The sequence below is a fragment of the Neophocaena asiaeorientalis genome, unplaced genomic scaffold (assembly GCF_003031525.2).
Source record: "Neophocaena asiaeorientalis asiaeorientalis breed wild unplaced genomic scaffold, Neophocaena_asiaeorientalis_V1.1 scaffold9, whole genome shotgun sequence".
Classification (NCBI taxonomy): domain Eukaryota; kingdom Metazoa; phylum Chordata; class Mammalia; order Artiodactyla; family Phocoenidae; genus Neophocaena; species Neophocaena asiaeorientalis.
Genome location: NW_020171825.1, coordinates 1,325,384 through 1,346,695, shown reverse-complemented (window position 1 = coordinate 1,346,695; position 21,312 = coordinate 1,325,384). Strand labels below are relative to the sequence as shown.

Genomic DNA, 21,312 nt, shown 5'->3' with positions numbered 1-21,312 from the left:
TTGAAAATTTAAGGTCACAGAATAAAATAAACCTGTGTTGCCCGATGTAAAATAGATGGCAATATAGTACTTATTTTGTAGGATTTTGGGAAGGATTAAGTGAAATAATGCAAGTAAAGGACTCAATAGATGTTAAAAAGCAAAAAAAAGAACAAAGACTACCATTGAGAACTTAAGTTTGTTTGCCTTAGTGTGTATGAATCCTGGTGCCTTTCATTTTAAAATTTTGTATCTGTGGACAGACGTACTGTCCCTTGTATACTGGAAGTCCCTAAGTAATGCTCTCATAAGCTTCAGATAATGCAAAATATAATCTGGTTTTATCTCCTTTCAACATGATTCTGATTTTAAAGGAACACCCTATCTACTTAAGAAGAATTATTACTTAAGTCCTATATATTTCAAAGATGATTTTAAAAGCATAAATAAATGTTACTGAAGAGTAAAAAAGGGAGTTTTTTTATATAAATTTATTTTTTAAATTTATTTTTGGCTGCGTTGGGTCTTCGTTGCGGCGCTCAGGCTTTCTCTAGTTGCGGTGAGCGGGGGCTACTCTTCGTTGCGGTGCACGGGCTTCTCATTGCAGTGGCTTCTCTTGTTGCGGAGCACAGGCTCTAGGCGTGTGGGCTTCAGTAGTTGTGGCACGCAGGCTCGGTAGTTGTGGCTCGCAGGCTCTAGAGTGCAGGCTCAGTAGTTGTGGCGCATGGGCTTAGTTGCTCTGCGGCATGTGGGATCTTCCCGGACCAGGGATCGAACCCGTGTCCTCTGCATTGGCAGGTGGATTCTTAACCACTGCACCACCAGGGAAGTCTGGCAGTTTTTTTTAGGTCAGAAAATTTTAGGATATTGAGTGTCACTGTTTTGGTCACCATCTGTGACAGAGTACAGCGTTGGAAAAAGGACATTGTCTTGGTATTTCAAATAGCTGGTGTTTATACCCGGAAATCCCCCATATGCAGGAGGGCAACAGATAAGAATTAGAGGTAGGCATGGCATTTGCAAAGAAAGAAAATCACTGGTGATACTTGAGGAGATGGTCTCAAATCTTTCTCATTATACTGCGTCCACAATGCACTTTTTGCCTCTGGAGTTTGTCCTCCTCCTTCCAAGGCCCCATCTGTTGTCACCACCTCTGGGAAGCCTTCTCAGAATCGCCCTTCCCACTGTTTTCCAACTAGAGTTAGAATTTGCCCTCTTGCCTTAGAGACCCCAGTCTCCCCAGCTAGACCTCGACTTCCCCCAAGGCTGATTCTCTCCTCCCCATTTGGATATCCCTGCCTGGCTTACATGTCCAATATCTATTTGTTGAATCAGTGAAATACTGAATAAAAATTTGTCTAACGTTAAAATAAAATGAATGGCAAAACCCTTTTGATTCTTCTCTTCAGACGTAGATTAATGTACACAGATAATCATGAAACACTCTTGTAGAGCTGATGACAAATTCACAGATAAGTCAAAATGTGTAGATCACTTATCCAGCTATTAAGTTGTGAAGACTTAGGGGGCATCAGAGAGGAGACATAAATCTGACTTCTTTATTTTCTGTGGTGCCAACCCTTAGCATGGAAGCGGGCTCCCCAGCCCCCTTGGTAGGTGTGTTTCCCGGGTGTGACAGAGTGCCTTCCACCATCTGTCTGTGTGGGTGTGTGAATCCTAGGCGCCCCTCTGTTCCAGACCCACCTGACTAGCTCACAGAGGTCAGGGAAGAGGAAGAGGGGTGTCCTCTCCTTAATAGTAGGAGCTATTATTGATTGGACTTCCTGTGTGCAAGGCACTTTATCAGGTGTGTCACGTGCATCATTTCATTAGACTTCTCACAACAATCCTATTATTACATCCAACTCAGAATCTGAATCTGAGACTGAGAGGTTAAGTGACACACTTAAGGTGTCACCACATCCAGGTCTGCTCTGAGTTCAAGAAAAGCTGAACTCTCAGAGTTAGGAATTGTGTCCTGTTCACCACATGCCCTTGTTCCTCCCATAACTTGGAGCGGAGTCGTCACATATACATGGACGTGGCTAGGCTGCAAGCTGAAGGAGATGAGTGAGCAAACTGCAAAACAGGTAAGACTTCCACCTTTTAGAAGAGGCTAGTTCCTGTGTACCTCAATTCCTTCTAACCTTTTTAGGTGTCTTATGTGGAATCACATGCAAGTTAAAGCCATGAGTACCACGTGCTGGAAGTTCCAGGCAATGAGAAATGAGCTTCATGGTAATTGAGAATGAAGTTAAGGAAGAAAATTTTATTGTTAATCAAGGGCTTAATTGCTTCTGGGACATTTTAAATAAATGCCATGCCATACTTAAGCAGCAATGTTCTGTAAGTGAAATGCAAAAATTCTTTAATTAAACCATCACGAGTATTCCCTGATTGAAATATCTGCCTTTATCTTCATAGTTAATCCTTCCTGATTCATGTAACAACTCAATCAGGGACTGAGTAAATTAAGGGCTCCTTGAAAGAACAAGTCAATTGTATAAAATTGAAATTATTTCTGGAGCAGTCTTCCTTGTACTTATTTGTATTGATCACAGCCTATTTTTGGTGCATTTTCTATTTAGTGGGCTTGTAGAGTAAGCTATTTTTCAGCTTGCAGGGGACAGATTATGCCTGTGGTATGGTGTAGGGCAGATGGTTGTTAGAAGAATTTTTCTGAGAAAAGGAACAAATGTAAGGATTTCTTGGCCATTGAGAAACCCAGTGATGATGACTTGGATGGTCCCTACAATTAACCAGGAAGGAAGATGGTAAGCAAGGTGGTCCACACCCATGAGCGTGGCCCCACTCCAGGCCTTGCTGGATGCTAATCAACTTGTATTAGTGTCCACAGCCAAAGGGCTGAGTTTTTTTTTATTTGTTATTGAAGTATAGTTGACTTACAATGTAGTGTTAGTTTCTGTTGTACTGCAAACGGATTCAGTTGTGTGTGTGTGTGTGTGTATTCTTTTTCATATTCTTTTCCATTTTAGTTTATTATAAAATACTGAATATAGTTCCATGTGCTATACAATAAATCTTTGTTGTTTATTTTATGTATAGTGGTGTGTATCTATTAATCCCATACTCCTCATTTATCCCTCCCCTCCTGCCTTCCCCTTTGGTAATCATAAATTTGTTTTCTATGTCTGTGAGTCAGTTTCTGTTTTGTCAATAAGTTCATTTGTATCATTTTTTTTTTTTAGATTCCACATATAAGTGATATCATATGATATTTGTCTCTGACTTACTTTACTTAGCATGGTAATCTCTAGGTCCATCGATGTTGCTGCAAATGGCATTATGTCGTTCTTTTTTATGGCTAATATTCCATTGTATATATGTACCACATCTTCTTTATCCGTTCATCTGTTGATGGACATTTAGGTTGCTTCCATGTCTTGGCTATTGTAAATAGTGCGGCAATGAAAATTGGGGTGCGTGTATCTTTTTGAATTAGAGTTTTCTCCAGATATATACCCAGGAGTGAGATTGTTGGATCATATGGTAACTCTATTTTTAGTTTTTTAAGGAATCTCCATGCTGTTTTCCATAGTGGTTGCACCAATTTACATTTTCACCAACAGTGTAGGAGGGTTCCCTTTCTCCATACCCTCTCCAGCATTTATTATCTGTAGACTTTTTGATGATGGCCATTCTGACCTGTGTGAGGTGATACCTCATTGTAGTTTTGATTTGCATTTCTCTAATAATTAGGGATGTTGAGCATCTTTTCATGTGCCTGTTGGCCATCTATATTTCTTCTTTGGAGAAATGTCTATTTAGGTCTTCTGCCCATTTTTCAGTTGGGTTGCTTAGTTTTTTTGATACTGAGCTGTATGAGCTGTTGTATATTTTGGAAATTAAGCAAAGGGCCAAGTTCTTATTGCCAACTAAACAGACCCAGAGATTCAGACCCATAGACCCAGATTCAGAAACAGACTAAGGAGATTTGCTGGCTCTCTCGTTGTACACAGAAAGAACAAAAAAATGAAAAGGTATCCAAAAGTTTTGACTTACAGGATTGTTCACTTTGAGTGGCAGGAGCGCCTGACATGGAGCTCAGTACGTTTTTTTAAATACAGGAATTGTTTGCTTTGGTAAGCTAACATTGCGATTTCATTTAATTCTTAAAAAGAGAAAAATTACCATTTAAAGTTACCAAAATTTTGAAACATACCATCACTTCTATTTTTTTTTAAGACACCAATTGTACTTGAACATTTGTTACTTTTTTTTTTGGCTGTGTTGGGTCTTTGTTTCTGTGCGAGGGCTTTCTCTGGTTGTGGCAAGCGGGGACCACTCTTCATCGCGGTGCGCGGGCTTCTCACTGTCGCGGCCTCTCGTTGCAGAGCACAGTCTCCAGACGCGCAGGCTCAGTAGTTATGGCTCACGGGCCTAGTTGCTCCGCAGCATGTGGGATCTTCCCAGACCAGGGCTCGAACCCCTGTCCCCTGCATTAGCAGGCAGATTCTCAACCACTGCGCCACCAGGGAATCCCCTTCTATTTTTAAAATTGTGTTTAGATTGAGTAATCAGCAAATAACTTAAATAAGTCATCAAATAATGGTATTCTGTAGAATGGGTTCATACTGAAATTTTTATCTTCTATTTTCAGGGTTCTTGTTGTAAAACAACTGAGCCCTTTAAAAGCGGTTTTGTTTTCAAATAAACACACATAACAGACACACCTTGTGAACTAAGTACTTGAAAGAAGGAAATGAGGGGAGGAAAGAAAAATATTTGAAGTTGTATTTTCATAAAGGCCCTGTGGTGTTTGACGTGTGTTGGCCAATTCAGGCCAGGCTCAAAATGACAGTTCAGGTTTTGCCTACTGTCTTGGGACTCCACTTAGGGCCAGAGTGTCCCCTGAAAAGCCTCTCTTCCTCAGAATCCTTGCTTTGGGCACATATCAGAAAGCCTGTGTGGTGCCCGCCAGCTGCAGAAGGGCCCCCGTGATGGGTTAGAGGCGAAATCACACTCAACTCTTTGGCAGCATCTGGAAACCTAGCATTGTGATGTCACTGTGAGAATAGAAATCCCTTCAGAATTCTGCATGATGATTCAGAGCAATTAATTCTGTTCTACTTTTCATGCCCTGGGAAGAACTCTATTTATATAAACTTGGTCAGGGACAAGCATATCTGCACATAGTCTGTGAAGAAAGGAAAACAAGCCATGTACTCCAGAGCAAAACTAGCTGCCTTGCTCCCCAGCCTATTTCCAAATGATTCAAATTTATGTAAAGAAACGCTGGTGATCCCAGGAAGGTAAACTGCTATCTTAGCATTCTCTCCCATCAACGTCTTTTGGATTCTTTATGTGATATAAATATATTCATGAAATCATTTTTCTGACTCTAGTACATCTGCCTTTGGGAGCTCAGTGGTAAATACACAACTGGCATGGATCCTGAGAAGTTCAGCGTTCTCACGACAAGCTGGCTCTGGCTCTGCGGACCGAGGACGCCTGTGAGCATGTTCCCTTAAGTCCCTACTCACTCCTTCATTGAGTTCAAAGGGTCTCAAGTCATCTCAAGAAAATCGCCATCTGAGCATCATGTTGCAGGGCTGGTGTTTGCAGTTTTTGTGACTACGTGGGTTCTGTTTGATCCTTTCCCCTCTGCATCTGTCTTGTACATTCCACGTTCTGGGCTTGCCTTAGTCATATGCTTTGGGAGAAGGTATCATGAACGACTTGATGCCCATATTATAACTTAACGAGCTGCAAAGTCCTCAGGTATAGATTCTGCATCTCTCAAACTGAGATTTTGGATTCAGAGACAGGTCGCATGTAGACAACTTCCCGGAGGCTCTGGCTGCTTGAGACACAGACAGTAATCAGAGTAATTAGCACTGAATTTTCAAGTCCTGTTCTCCAGCTTGACCTGGCAGCATTTAGCCAGCATGCACACAGCTGGATCAATGGCAAGAATTGAAGGGGCCGGTTGTAGGGCTGCTCCTGGCAGTTTGTGGTGGGCACCATCCACAGGGAATTCCAGGGGAGCATCAGGGACAGGGGAGCAGTGAGGAGACCTGGGGCGTGGGAGGAAAGAAATATGATATTGATAAGCACCTGTCTGGGAACTGTTACAGGAGACAGATCACAGTACAGACTTTTGCCTGCAATTCATTATCATTGATCTGTTTTCCTCCTCCTTACTTAGTGCAGTTTGGGGTATTCCTAAAATGTCCCTTGTTAAAAGTTTACACTTCCTTTCCCTAAGAATAAGTACCTGCCTATCTAAATCCAAAGGCTAGTGAAATAAAAACTGTAGGACATGAACAGATACTTTGGTGGATCCAAAATAGAGGGTTTTTTTCAGCTTGGTGCCTGGCCTTCAGGTAGGGCAGCACAGTCGTGGCAAAGAAGCACCGGTACCTGATTATGAAGTAAATTATGTGGGCACTTTGGTGGTGGTGGTGGAGAGACAGGGAATCAAGCGCAAGTAATCCCAGGGCACTTCTGTCACCCACTTGCTCTTCTTAGTCCCATGGAGTGTGACGCCTCACAAGGGCAGCTAGAAGGTAAGGGTGATAAGAATACTGCAGTGGGGGGATGTCAGACCCCACTCCCCACCCTTTGAGGGTAATGATTTTGAACGGATGCTTGAAGACTGGATGCTGAATAATAATAAATAGGTTTAAGTTTATAGGAAGTACTTACGACACAAAACTGCTTGAGCATGTATAGTATCCCTAACACTATGATCAATATAATGGAAGAAGCACGGTAAGCAGATTTTTTTTTTTTTTTTTTTTTTTTTTTTTTGCGGTACGCGGGCCTCTCACTGTTGTGGCCTCTCCCGTTGCGGAGCACAGGCTCCAGACGTGCAGGCTCAGCGGCCATGGCTCACGGGCCCAGCCGCTCATGTGGCATGTGGGATCTTCCGGACCGGGGCTCGAACCCCTGTCCCCTGCATTGGCAGGCGGACTCTCAACCACTGCGCCACCAGGGAAGCCCAAGGTTAAACTTTGAGGGAGTACTTTTGCATTTTTCAGCTGTAGGCTTTTGCACTCACTTAAATTACTAGAATATTTGTGTGGAAAATGAGGTCAATTCTGTGTTTAAATGAACTGTTGTTGGCTGTCTCACCTGACAGTCATTTTGTGATTTGAATGTTAAATCTTACGACCCTCACATGCTCACACATAATACTTTCCAGGCCACAATTAACATTTGCCACTAAGCAGTATTTTAGAAAGTATTTATAGAGGCTGCTGCAAAGTGCTGTATTCTAGTGATATGGAATATTTTCACTAGTCATCTGCTTCTAGAATGCACCTTATCCTGGCAGTAAACTGGTGTCTTTCATTAAAAGTTCCTTAATATCCAATAGCTCACTCTGGCACACGCTTAGCATTTTTCCCCGAAATCCTTTCGTAAATCAACAGGAAGCCTTCTTTCCCATTTTTATTATAAAAGGGGAATTGATGATAAAACTTAAACACTCATTGTTATTTTAACATCTAGTCTGTTGAGGAGTTGTGTTTTTACTTAAAAATATTTTAGCCAAGAATCAAAACCAGAGAATTATGCATTTTCCCAGCCTCCTGTCAATGATGGCTCTTTGTTAAAAGCACACAACAGAAAATACTGTGCTAAACTCTTGTTGGCTTAAAAAGCCATATATGAAGCCTTAAAAGCCAAAGCATTTAATTTTTAAAAATGATTTAAGTAAATCACTTTAAAAAAATCTGTGCCAAACTTTTAAAAAGTACTTTTCACATCTTTCCTTTATAAGTAACTGTAGCATTAAATATACCATAAATTTATTTTCTTAATAAGTTTGGATTTTCACACAGCCTCTATTTTTTATAATATAGGTTGTACAAGGCTGTTTCATTTCAGGTGGAAGAGACCCAGCCAACATTTTGACACTCTTTTTTCTTAAGTGCGAAAGTTGGTTTGGGACAGGGACTGTTGAATTTGGAAAACATCAATTGTTTTCTTTTTCTCCTTCCTTTTTTTCTACGTTTATTTCACTTTGTAGTTGCGAGTCATGGGTTTTTTCACTTCAGGCCTTTGCTCTCCCTGGTGTTTTGCTTAACAGTTCGCACTAGGAGAGGCTAGTGGGCTTTTTTTGTTGTTTGAGGTCTTCTGGGTTTTTTTTTTTTTTTTTTTGCGTATTCTTTCCTTTCCTCCAGATATTATTACTGGCCAAATTTAAAACACTACAGTGTTTAGGATCCCTGCAGGGCCATTTTAAGTATTTGGACCCATAAAGGGCCCCAAGCAATAACTACCTGAATTGCTTTTAATTACACAATATAGCTGCATCATTTTACTTCGGATTCTTTTTGATTGATGCTGCAAGGCAATTGTAACTGCGGATGATGGGATTAAGTGCCTCTTGAAGTGACTTTAGCTTCTTGTGGGAACAAAAGGAAAGAGGAGAACACTTAGTCCCTTTTTGCCTGAGCTGCCTTTTTCTTAGCTTGCATATAAAGAAATACAATTAACAAACATTATCCCCAGAGGTAAATTGAAATGTACATGCAGATGAGAACTGCTCTTGACTGCAATTAGGCATATATGATCCGAGGTATTCTGACCATTCATTAGTGCTAATTGTTTGAGAAACAAGCCCAGAACAAATGATTAAAATCTAGGCAGCATAACTGGGATTATTAGCATGTGTGATAAAATGTGCGCTCTGCAGCTGTACCAATAAAATGCTCTGGAAGGTGGCTCTGATTAGACAGATGCTTGGTTTGGCTCTGTGGTGAGCTCTTGGTGTTTGCTCAAGACCTGGTGATGTTTATAACAAACAACTTATATCTTTCTTTCTTAATTAGTGGGAATTACTATGTAAATGTTGGTATTTTGTAATTTAATATCCTATGGTTTTTTCCTGCCTTTGGGCTGTTATTGCAGTCTACTGATCTTGCTGGGAATGAGATAAACTGAGTTCTTAGGTTTTGCTCCTTTGCTCTGTTTTCTTTAAAATGCTGGATGCCATGGAGAACTACTACAAAGTTTGCTCTGTTATTTGGTTTTTGAACCAAAATAGATGCTCTTGTATTCAGCACTTGTACTATAGTCACAGAGACCTGGCAAGGGTAACTTAGTCAAACATAAACTAACTGGGAGCTGGTTGGCCAATATGGACAGTCAGCATTCTGCTAAGCCCTCCAGCCTAACCTTAGCTAAGAGAGCAGAACCAGGAGGAAGACAGAAGTGACTGCCAGGGTAAGGACCAATTTAGAGTGATGGATGGCCGTTGAATTCCCCCTGGAAGTGCATCTAGGAGTTCGGGGTTAGCAAAGAAATGTGAGCTCAGCTAAATGTGAAGTCGGTGAGAGATTTGGGAGGCGCAAATGGGAATGGAAAGAAAGGACATGTGAGACGGAAGCATGGAACCAGGGTGCCAGGGAAATGTGCCAGGCAGGCAAAAGCTGAAATCCAACGTCAGACCATCTACGGATGGATGTTTCAGGCCTCCTAACTTGTAGCTCAGAGTTCCTCTGTCCCGTTTGCATTTCTGAAACCAGCGTCAGAGGAAGGACCATTTGGAGATTGTCCATATGGTACCATGATATCCTACAGCAACTTTTCAGTCTCAAGTGGTCTGTCCTTGTCACCCAACAGACTTCCGAGCCACCTACTTCTTAGCATATCAGTTGCACATACCAAAGGAAGACAAATATCGGTGTTACTCCAGATAGAAATAAGATTAAATTAGCTTTTAAAATTAGTTAATACATTACAAAGACACATGAAAAAAGTGTCTGGTTATCGTGTTCTCTGGATAACCTATTCCATCTCTCTTTCCATTATCATAGAAAACCCTGAATCAAGTCAAAAATAAACCATAACATAGATTGTCATGGACATACAGCTTGTGGAAAGGATTCCCCTCTTAATTTTTCATTTTATTCCCTGTGTATTTACAATAAAAGTGTTACTCTCTGAGTCTGACCAGTTCATTCCACAGAAAACTAAGTAACAATACATATTCAGTAAGAGTGGGTTCTTTTAGAACTAAATATAAAGGAAAAAGAGGCTGTTTTGCACTTTGGCTGGTGCATTGCTAAGTGTGGCATTGAATAAGAAAAAAATCTTAAGCTCCCCTAACATTAGAAGTTCTAGGAAGTCTTGCCTTAAATATTTAAAGGAGTTAGTGCCTGTAGCACATTAAACATACTTTAAAAAAAAACTATGTTAGAGAAAGCCTTCATGATCACATCCATATGTTTAGTTTTAATTTTCATCACACTTAGCTCTGAATAATTAAGAAGGAAAAAAACAATCTTAATCTTATTGTGGGTCCCACACAGTCAAAGCCACATACACGTGATTCGTGATCACAGCTTGTATTCACAGCTTGCGTGTGTGTGGTATGGGTCTGGCAATTAGACTGTGTTTTTTCTAAAAATTATTCAACACTAGAGAGAGATCAGTATTAAAATTTCCCCAGATCTACATATCAGGGTAATCAAAGGACTATAGCTAACAAAATATCAAAATTCTAAGCTGTGTAACATTTTGGCCTCATTTCATTGCGATTGACACTTGAAAGGAATTTTTGAGAGAATCTAGGGAGAAAACAAAGATTCCGTTAACCTAGATGATTTTCATGACAGCTACCAAAAAAATAAAATAAATAAGATGCGGAGAGAACTGTTTTCTCAAAATTGCAGATCCATTTTTCTGGAGGAAAAAAAAAATCTCCCATGATTACTTTCATATCAAAGAACCGGGTCATGGGGGAGATGCATAATTTGACACATTTAGCAGCCTTTGAGCTTTTGAAGGACTCTGTAAAAGAATCCATGGTTACATCTGTCAGGTTGACAGTCTTCTTTTGTGACCTTTAAAAAAAAGTTGAGAAATTGATCTTTGTAGTTCACATTTGCTCAATTACCTCTAAAGTTCTGCCCAAGCCAGGAATTGGCCATCTCAGCTTTAAATTTATTATTTTTTGAACTAAGATAACCGAGTACTAATGGAATCTCTAAATGGAGAACTTTTGTGAATGGTCTCTTTTTGTGTGAAATTTTCTGGTGGGCCTATGGTGATAATATTTCCTGTATTCTCCATTGGCTGTTTTAATACATTACTAAATATTGTCTTTTATGCAACTCATTTTAGAATCAGATCTTCTTAGGCAGGAATGCCAGCAGTGAACAATCCAAACATAAGGCTCTGCTCTGGGTGCTCAGTTATGGCCAGGAGTGGAACAAGTAAGCTGTTGGTTCCTTGTACTCAGAATTTCACCATCCAAAACCCCAAATCGTCTCTGCAGAGGCTAAGAGAAGTTGACTGGCATGTCCTTTAGGTTTTAATTACAATTTACCAAAAGCTCCCACGTTCTGCACTTGACAGGTGCTTACTCTCATCATTCCCAACACTGGGAAATGCATCTATCAAATTGCTATGGGGACTTCCCTGGTGGCACAGTGATTAAGACACTGCTTGCCAGTGCCGGGGACACAGGTTTGATCCCTGGTCTGGGAAGATCCCACATGCCGCAGAGCAGCTAAGTCCGTGCGCAACTACTGAGCCTGCACTCTAGAGCCCGTGAGCCAGAACTACTGAGCCCACGTGCCTAGAGCCCGTGCTCTGCAACAAGAGAGGCCACCACAATGAGAAGCCAGCATATCGCAACAAGGGGTGGCCCCTGCTTGCACAACTAAAGAAAGCCTGCACCCAGCGGCAAAGACCCAACACAGCCAAAAATAAAATAAAGAAATATAAAATAAAGAATCCGCCTGGCAACGCAGGGGACATGGGTTTGAGCCCATGTGCTCATGTGGGAAAATCCCACATGCTGTGGAGCAACTAAGCCCGTGCACCACAACTCGTGAGCATGCACTGTAGAGCCCGCGAGTCACAACTACTGAGCTCGTGTGCCACAACTACGGAAGCCAGCACGCCTAGAGAGCCTGTGCTCCGCAACAAGAGAAGCCACCGCAATGAGAAGCCCTTGCACTGCAACAAAGAGTAGCACCCGCTCGCCGCAACTAGAGAAAGCCCATGCCCAGCAACGAAGAACCAACACAGCCAAAAATTAATTAATTAATTAAAAAAAAAGTCACTATGGGTAGAGGGTCCTGAGCATCATTCCTGCAGTTCTCAGCGACATTAACTCAGTTAACTATTGATAAACAACATCCTTAGACTTCTTTGTGTTTCCAGGAGCCCCAGGTTGAAGCAGCCCAGAAACAGAAGAGATGCTAATCACATTGTGTTCTTAAACGTGTTCAGTGAAGGAGTGCAGGTTTCCCTCTTGACCTCAGTGTCACTCCGGGGGTGGGGTGGGGGGGAATAAAATCCCTCTAGTTTTCCATTCAGATAAAACCTCTGCTCCTCCTCTTCTCACCAAAAGTAGAGCAAGAAAGTGGGATTATGGTGAATGCCCACTAGCAGGCACATGCTCTATTGTCATCCCCTCTTCAACCGGAATCAAGGAGCTTTGCAGCAAAACAAAGCTCCTCTCCTCTCATCCCATCCCCCACTCTCCCTCTTGGCCCTCACCTCCGCCTTCCTTCCCTCCCGCCCACTTTCTTATCCGCCTACTTTCCTTCAGGACCCATCCTTTCTCCTCCCTCCCTTTCTTTCCTCATTCTCTTCCTCTCCCTCACCTCCTCTCAAACACCCTCACCCCTGCCCTTGTCTTCTTCCTTATCGTCTGCTGGGCTGGCTTGTATCAAACTCCTCTTCATTTGCCTTTCTGAAAAATGGCAGCGTTGCCCTTAGAAGTGCTACTGAGCACCCAAGTGCCACGGGGCAGAGTGGTGCTGTGGCCACATTAATTTATGAGGACTAATCCATTCGAGATATAAATGTGGATCTCTGTTTTCATGGAAAACTTGCTCTCTTCTTCGGGACCCATTAATGGTCACCCAGTTGTACAGGGTTTTCCCTGTTCTTGGGGCTTACCTCACCCATGCACCTATCTGGAGAACTACAGTTCTGTGGCCAAAGAAGTGGATTCAGTGACCAGCGAGGGTCTGCTGGACACATGGCTTCTTGTCCATGTTTGCTCAACCCTTGGCCTAAGGTCCAGCTCGTGGTGGACTCGGTATTTATTGAATGCATGATCCGTACTGAATTTCATCAGTACATTTGTGTTTATGAAACAATAGCATGGATATAACAAGGGAAAGAGATTTGTTAACTTTAAATTTCTTTTCACTGTGGTAAAATATACATAACATACAATTTACTGTTTTAACTATTTAAAGCTTATTGTTCAATGGCATTAAGTACATTCGCACTGTTGTGCAATCATCACCACCATCCATTTCCAGAACTTTTTCATCTTCCCGAACTGAAACTCTGTACCCACTAAACGGTAATTCCCCTCCCCCTTCCCCCTCACCATTCTATAATACTTCCTGTCTCTACGAATTGACTACTCTAGGTACCTCACAGAAGTGGAATCGTACAGTATTAGTCCTTGTGTGTCTGGCTTATTTCACTTAGGATAATGAGTAATTTTTGATATGGATGTTTGTTTGATTTCTCATTCTGTATGAAAAAAAGAGTTCCATTACTGGGTCACTTGTTTTTGCCCTTTGGTATTCTGATGGTCTGAGGAGGAAGAGATCTGCACTGAGACAGCATTACACAAATTTTACCAAAGTGAACAAAAATAAGGGTTCTGCTTTTTTCTCTATTTCTGATAAATCTGTCCCTTATTTGACACTCACCTCTTTTCCTGGGGTTTCCATGGCAAGTGTAGGCCAGGAGGGAAGTCCCTCACCAGCATCCCTCCTTCTCCATGGCACCCCACGATGGCCGAAAGGCCGGCCCACAGCCCATGGGTCTTCCCCATCCTGTGCCCTCCTGACTCCCTCCTTTGAAGTGAATCCACAGCGGACCACAAACTGCTATCCTGTGTGTGTCTGCTTTGGACACAAAAGAGTATCTCTTCCTTTCATTACAAAATGGAGCACTTGATTAAGGTGTGATATAATTGCTCTGTGAGAGAGTTTGCCCTGAAAATGTCTTGGCTTTTCTGAAGCGGGCTGCATGCTTGTTTGTGTTTGCACCACATGCTAATCTCACGAATGGCCCTGTTCTGCCAGTGAGAGGACAAATAGCTGTTCTTTTGCTCTTGTGCCCATGGAAAGCTCCCCACTTCTCCTTGCCCTGTTGCCATAGTAACTGAAACATAGTTCTTCAAAATAGGGAAGGACTCTCTCTGGGCAGTTGGGAACTTAGCAAACTGAGAACATACGTAGGCCTCAATTATTACAGATGCTGGTGTAAATACCTAGTTATCAATAGTTGTAAGCGTGGCTGGAATTTGTAGGTGGATTTTACTGTCATTTGGGGGGTGTATAGGAAAGGATCGATGAATGGGTTCTTTATTCTAGTCCCACAGATTCTTCTATGAGCATCAGAATTGTCATACAAGGTCAGACCATGGGCCTTACAACAGAGAACTCAATTTTTCCCAATATTTCTATTCCCAGCATAGAGAGTAGGCAGTGACAGAGTGCAGTTACACTCCTCCAACTCCTTCAGAGGATTGAAGATACGGCCCCAACTAGAGGAGTCCTTTAAGAATCAGGATTTGTGCGTAATCTTCTGTGAGAACTTTTTATTTTCAACCTTTATCAGCTCTTAGAGTCAAAATTGCTTTAAAAGAACTTTTAAAGGGCCATATCGCTCATTGGTGGGGCTGTGGGATGAGAGCTGTACCGCGCGGGACGAGTTGCCGGCGGTGCCCGACGGAGCAGAAGGGGAGAGAGCACGGAGCCGGAGAGGGTTATCAGTGCAGCCGTCCTTACCTTTGTTCAGACGCACCTCCCAGAGGCTGACCTCAGCGGCTTGGATGAGATCATCTTCTATGTGCTCGGGGTCCTTGAGGACCTGGGCCCCTCAGGCCCATCGGAGGAGAATTTCAACATGGAGGCCTTCACTGAGATGATGGAGGCCTATGTGCCTGGCTTCACCCACATCCCAAGGGGTACAATAGGGGAAATGATGCAGAAGCTCTCAGGGCAGTTGAGTGGTGCCAGGAACAAAGAGAACCTGCAACCACAGAACTCTGAGGTCCAAGGTCAGGTATCTATCTCCCCAGAGCCTCTGCAGCAGTTCAAAGAAGAGACGATGTCTTCTCCAACTGGTGCTAGGGACACCCAAGATGAGGCATCCGGCGCTGAGGAGGAGCTGCTGCCGGGGGTGGACGTACTTCTGGAGGTGTTCCTTACCTGTTGGGTGGAGCAGGCCCAGTGGGTGTTGGCCAGAGCTCGAGGGGACTCGGAAGAAGCTGTGCAGATGCTGGTAGAGGGGAAGGAGGAGAGGCCTCCAGCCTGGGATGGCCCCAACCAGGACCTGCCCAGGCGCCTCAGAGGCCCCCAAAAGGATGAGCTGAAGTCCTTCATCCTGCAGAAGTACATGATGGTGGATAGCGCAGAGGATCAGAAAATTCACCGGCCTATGGCTCCTAAGGAGGCTCCCAAGAAGCTGATCCAGTACATCAACAACCAGGTAGTGAGCACCAAAGTGGAGCGATTCAAAGATGTGCGGGACCCTGAGGCTGGGGAAATGAAGGCCACATACGTCAACCTCAAGCCAGCCAGAAAGTGCCGCTTCCACTGAGGCACTCGCCAGACTCTGCCCGAGCCGTCTAGGCTCAGATCCCAGAGGGACACAGGAGCCCTACATCCGCACACAGGGCCCGCCCTAACTCCTGTCCCCCATCTTTCCCTACTTCCTTGCTCCACAGTGCTAACCTCCTCTTGGAGCTGCCATGGGCACAGTAGAAGTAGCCCCAGGAAAAACAAACAAACAAACAAAAGGGCCGTATCATTTCTGTGTGGCGTCCTAAATAGCAATTTATTGATGTATTATCTCAGAATGATTTATTTGTTTTATTATTTATGTTTATAAACAAATGGGAATTTAGCAAAATTTATTAGAATTTGTGGAGGCAGTTTCTAAAGGGCAAGGGCACATAAAAAAAGATTCTTTTTTTTTTTTTTTTTGGTTCAAAAACACCCCTTTAGTGGTAACTGGACTTGAATGCAGCAGAAAATATTTTAAAATAATCTTTGAGTGGAAATGTAAAGTGATACAGCCACTATAGAAAGAAGTATGGTTTTCCCTCAAAAAACCATATGATCCAGCAGTTCCACTTCTGGGATATACCCAAAAGAATTGAAAGCAGGGTTTTGAAGAGATATTTTTTCATAGCAGCATCATTTACAATAATCAAAAGGTGGAAATAATCCGTATCCATCAGTGGATGAATGGGTAAACAAAATGTGGTACGTACATCTAATGGAGTATTATTCAACCTTTAAAAAGGAAGGAGAATCTCACATATGCTACAACATGGATGAACCTTGTGGACATTATGCTAAGTGAAATAAGCCAGTCACAAAAGGACAAATACCGTAAGTTCTCACTTACATGAGGCACCCAGGGCATTCAAATTCATAGGGACAGAAAGTACAATAGAATAGTGGTTTCCAGGGGCTGGGCGGAGAGGGAATGGGCAGGTTGATGAAAAGTTCTGCAGATGGATGGTGGTGATGGTTACACAACAGTGGGGATGTATTTAATGCCACTGAATTGTATGCTTAAAAATGGTTAAAATGGTAAATTTTATGTTATATGTATTTTACCACAGTAAAAAAAAAATATTTGACCAGCAGAGGTGTAAAATGATAGAATACAGATCAGCTCAAGGTGGGAAATACTGATCTTGAAGGTTTAACACGATCCATAGATTGTTTCATCATTGCTCAAATAAGGCCGTTATAAACCTTCACCCAGCATTTCAGATCTCCAGCCCCTTTCCATGGCCACCTTCACTCACTATATCATGCCTCTTTTCCTGGAATGTCCAAAACCCTGGTGTAAAGAGTGCAAAGGGCTGTGCATGAGCACATGGCCAGCTAGGCACCTTCACGCCCCGCTGGTGGCAAAATAAGTTAGTACAACCCTTTGTGAAGACAGTCTGGGGAAGTCTGTGAAGAGCGTAACCATGATCACGCCCACTCTCCCTTTTAGCCCCCTGAGGACACAGGCTAATGGACACATGTGGCCCTCTCTCCTTAAACGCTTGCCAGCCCACCACCCATCTAGACCTGAGTCCATCCTTTCCTTCATTCCTCTCTTGGGTCCAGTCCCTGTATGTGCTGGGCAGCATGGTGCTGAGAACTATGCATACACACGTGTTGGGTCAGGATGGGGAGATGCAGTGCGGAGGTGTGTGGAGAGCACGCATCTAGGCACTGATATGTGTTAACTATCTAGTAAGTAATGTATAGGCACTGTCTTCATCAGGGTTCTCCAGAGAAACAGAACCAATAGGGTATGTCTGCATGTGTGTGTGTGTGTGTGCGTGTGTGTGAGCTATATATAAGAGATGTAGTATAAGGACAATAAGACCCACGTGATTATGGAGGCCGACAAGTCCCAAGAGCTGCACTCAGGAAGCTGGGGACCCAGGAGAGCCATTGGTGTAAGTTCCAGTCCAAAGGCTGGCAAACTCGAGAACCAGGAAGAACCAATGTTTCAGTTCAAGTCTCAAGGCAGGAAAATCTGGAAGGCTATCAGGCAGGAGGAGTTCCTTTTTTACTCAGGGGAGTATTGGCCTACTTGGTATCTTCCACTGATTGGATGAGGCCCACCCACATTAGGGAAGGCAATCTCCTTTACTCAGTCTGCTGATTCATATGTTAATCTCATCCAGGTATATCTTCACAGACACACCTAGAATAATGTTTTACCAAATATCTGGGCACCTTGCGGCCTGGTCAAGTTGGCACGTAAAATTAATCATCATGGTATTATGTACTAGAATGATTTAGAATTAATTGTGCTGCCTAAATCATTATTGTAGTTAACAGTTGCTTTTCGACTCAGTTTTGAATTTAAGAGTGACATTATGAAAAGTCCTGATGTTGTGGCCTCTCCTGTTGCAAAGCACAGGCTCCGGACGCGCAGGCTCAGCGGCCCTGGCTCACGGGCCCAGCTGCTCCGCGGCATGTGAGATCTTCCCGGACCGGGGCACGAACCCATGTCCCCCGCATCGGCAGGCGGACTCTCAACCACTGTGCCACCAGGGAAGCCCCTGAATCAAGTTCTTTTCTGCACTTGATTAAGTCTGGACTGCCATTTAGATAATTCAAAAAAAGTATTAGGCCCAGTACATTTTTGTTTATGGAGTGATAGCGTGAATGTGACAAGTGGAACAACTTGGAAGTTCCTTGGCCTTCCCTGTTTCCATTTGAGCCCTCCAGTATATGGTGCTGGCTGAGGGTCATCCATGGGTGAGGCAAGAGCATCTCAGAGCCAAGTATCAGCATCAAGGCTAAGATGTGGAGTCCTCAGTTAGGGTCCCTGGACTTTGTACAGCATATACCACCTGGCCTTGGCTTCAGAGAGCTCTGCTGCTTGTGAAGAGACACTCCACCCTCAGTCCCACCTGCCTTCCCAAGCCCTAGATTTGGATGTTTGCCTGGGCTCTGGCAAGCTTCTTCTCTATCTGCATTGGTTGTAACTTGGGTGGAACCCTGCACTGGGGCCCTCTGGAGCCTCAGCTGCCTGGGCCAGAGGAGAGGAGTAGAATCTGGGCAGGTAGCTTGAGGGCAGGGGAACCAGCCCAGCTGAGCATCTGCCCCCACAGGGCATGGCCAGCATTGAATCACCGGGGGTGTGTGGCAAACTCAGACTTGTATGTTGGCTACTTGGGGTTTATGGCTGAGGAGCAGAAGTTTTTAAGCAGTGGGAGTGCTCCCAGGTGCTGTAGCAGCCAGTGTGATGCTGACCACCACAAGAGCCAGGCCAGGCAGCAGGATCCTGATAAGCAAACCCAGGCATCCTCCCACGGGGGGATCCACAGGGGCCTGGGAGGGAGCTGGAGCATGCTGCATTGGCCATGCAGGTGCCCAGCCCTTGCCCCTGCGAACCTGACCTCAGGCTTAGGAGAGCAGGTCTAACTCCAGACCCTGCTGGTGCCTGTTGGCTGCCTCACCAGAGGTGGTGCAGGTCCTCAGTGCCTGGTGCTGTGAGGCCCTGGGAAAGGGTACCTCTTACTTAAGATGGGAGGAGAGGGAGACCCGGAGGAGAATCCACTTCAGCCCCCCTGAGAACAGGGCTAGGTCCTCTCTCACTGAATATGACAGAAGTTACCCTAATGCCAAGTTCCTGTAGCCCTTGCTTCCTAGGGAGGCGGCAGTGTGACCCCACATGGTGGTTCCAGGACATGGGAAGCACTTGGTCTTCAGTGGCCGATCCATACCCCAAGCCCCCTGTGCTCCCCACTCCATGTGGTCACGTTCTACCCATCTCTGCACGGACTCTGGCCCCTCAGTGCCTCAGCCACCTGACAAGGGCTGAGTGGTCACCGCCTGAGAATTGCAGGGACTTCGTTTTATCTTTGTGCTTTTCCCAAGGATCTGACCCCCTAGTGATCACTTGTTACCTAGTGAAAACTAGAATCAGATCTGGGGTTGAAAGCAGCATCTAGCCAACACACCCTGGTTCCTGACCTGTGTGTGCTGACATAAAACCCTCCCTTCCCCAACTTACCAATGTATATATTTTTTAAATTTTATTTATTTTTGGCTGCATTGGATCTTTGTTGCTGCGCACGGGCTTTCTCTAGTTGCGGCGAGTGGGGGCTACTCTTCGTTGCGGTGCGCAGGCTTCTCACTGCGGTGGCTTCTCTTGTTGCGGAGCACGGGCTCTAGGCGCGTGGGCTTCAATAGTTGTGGCACGTGGGCTCAGTAGTTGTGGCTCGCGGGCTCTAGAGCTCAGGCTCAGTTGTTGTGGCGCACGGGCTTAGTTGCTTCACGGCGTGTGGGGTCTTCCCGGACCAGGGATCGAACCCGTGTCCCCTGCATCAGCAGGTGGATTCTTAACCACTGTGCCACCATGGAAGTCCCTCACCAATGTATTTTGAAAAGCCTGTCAGATTTTCTAACAAGAACTAAATATGAGTTAACATTAAAACCCAATTGCTAAAAAAAAAAAAACAAAAAACAAAAAAAAAAACCCAATTGCTGGGCTTCCCTGGTGGCGCAGTGGTTGAGAGTCCGCCTGCCGATGCAGGGGACACGGGTTCGTGCCCCAGTCCGGGAAGATCCCACATGCCGCGGAGCGGCTGGGCCTGTGAGCCATGGCCGCTGAGCCTGCGCGTCCGGAGCCTGTGCTCCGCAACGGGAGAGACCACAACAGTGAGAGGCCCGCATACCGCAAAAAAAAAAAAAAAACCAATTGCTATTTTTAAAACTCCAATTGCTATATAAACACATTTCACCTAAACAAAAACAGATTTGTTAAGTAAGCCAACCGTGAGTTGGGTCAGCATTTGTAAAAGTGTCTGATATACAGGGCTTTTCCTGGAATATGAATTCATTAGAACTTCAAAAGCAAAATAGCATGAGGTTGGACACTTTACTGGAGCACTGGAGAGTTCTCAGCCAACGAGAGGCTAGATGGATTGATATTTGTTAAACTGGGATTCTGTTTGTACTGCCTTCAATTTAGGCCTTTCTCAGGATTTGGGGGTTCCCCTTCAAATCTAGTTTGTTGACTGTTTTAATCATAAAAGATTTTGTCAAATGCTTTTTTCTACATCTACTGAGATGATCTTGTGGTTTTTGTGAAAGCTGTAAATTTAAGTTACACTGGCTCCACCTAAGGGGAAATGTGACTTTTTGGAAAATACATAAATGGGTAAGATTCAGCAGTGTAATACCCGAACCTGAGGCACCAGTACTGGCTTCAGCAAAACTCCTCTGATGCAACTATTTTGTTACCTCAGGGCTCACTGGTCATGAGAAACTAAGTTGGGTAAGGATAGAGCATTTTCTAGCCCTGGAGCTATTGGGTTGGCCAAAAAGTTTGTTTGGGTTTCTCCGTAACATCTTACGAAAAACCTGAACTAACTTTTTGGCTAACCCAATATATCCCTCACTGCAGAAGACAAATAGAAAGTTCCTAAAGAGTGGGAGCCAGGCAGAATATTCCCCAGTTTCATCACTCATGCTTTCCCCCCACAAGCTTCTCTCAGCATCTGAAGAGCTTAGTCCCTGCTACTGGCAGGGACTTCCTTTATTTCACATGCCCTATCCTTGCTCACTCTGCCTCCTGGGAGCTTGAGGTTTGGACCCTCAAGCAGTTGGAAATTAGCAGACTTCTTCTATTCACTATGGACTTGATCTAAGAATCTAGTTTGAACTACAGGCTCAGCAAGGACTTCTTGGTGATCACCCTCTCCCCCGCCCCCCACTTCCAAACCCTGCCATGATGGCTGCTGATTCAGTGGGTGGGCATGTACAGCATCATGGTTTCCAAGCAAGGAAAACTGCCATTCCTCTCAAAGTTATCATTCCCAGTCACTTCATTAGTGGGAGT

The 21,312-nt window shown here is 44.1% G+C and overlaps 1 protein-coding gene and 1 pseudogene across 4 annotated transcripts in view; both read left to right on the top strand.

The window, feature by feature from the left end:
• Positions 1-21,312, top strand: part of CLYBL (citramalyl-CoA lyase) — a 245,318-nt gene that overhangs the window by 108,711 nt on the left and 115,295 nt on the right. The gene's annotated exons all lie outside the window — the stretch shown is intronic.
• LOC112396265 (CUE domain-containing protein 2 pseudogene) lies at positions 6,476-15,540 on the top strand (annotated as a pseudogene).